The sequence below is a fragment of the Plasmopara halstedii genome (assembly GCF_900000015.1).
Source record: "Plasmopara halstedii genome assembly, contig: Scaffold_3073, whole genome shotgun sequence".
NCBI classification, from domain to species: domain Eukaryota; phylum Oomycota; class Peronosporomycetes; order Peronosporales; family Peronosporaceae; genus Plasmopara; species Plasmopara halstedii.
This window is the reverse complement of record NW_020189977.1, coordinates 95,678-96,365: the sequence shown is the minus strand read 5'-3', so window position 1 is coordinate 96,365 and position 688 is coordinate 95,678.

Sequence of the window (688 nt, the reverse complement as noted above, 5' to 3'; positions counted from 1 at the left end):
CCCCGTGGAAATGCTCAAGTTGTACACTTCCGCATAGCTGCCATTCTGTAGGCTGCTCAACAGTCTTGGGCTCCACCTTCAGCAGAAACTGCTCTTTCATTGCTGGACTTCCACTTAGATCAAGCTTCTGAGAGCGCCAATCGATCACCGGATTGAACTTGCGCAACCACGGATTACCAAGGATGATATCATGGTTCTCCGACAACGGCCATTCAGTAAACTCGAGGTCTTCGAGCACTTTGTTGTCAAACTTGATCGTTTCTCGGCAACGGAATACTTTGCGAACTGGCGTAGTTTTGCCGTCAAACCGCTCGGCGGATACTTCGGGTTCCTTTATCTTGTTTCTTGCCAGACCCGGTCGAATGATGTTATGATCGGCACCACTGTCGGTAAAAATCACCACGCGTTGGTTGCTGAGAATGCCGTTTACGCGCAGTAACTTACTGACCATTTCGTTGTTAGAATCTTTGACGTGAGCCACATTCATGCGCATAGTCTCCAAAACATCGAGCGATGACTGAGTTGTCCTCTCTTGCAGAGCAGAATTTTCGCTCGAAACTTTTCTTGCCATAAGCCATTACGTTGGCTGTTTTGCTGGCGCTTTCGGCCCTCACTGAGTCTATGTCCCGGTTTGCGACAATCGAAACACAAATTCCGTTTGCGACATTCGTCCTTTGAAACCATCCGG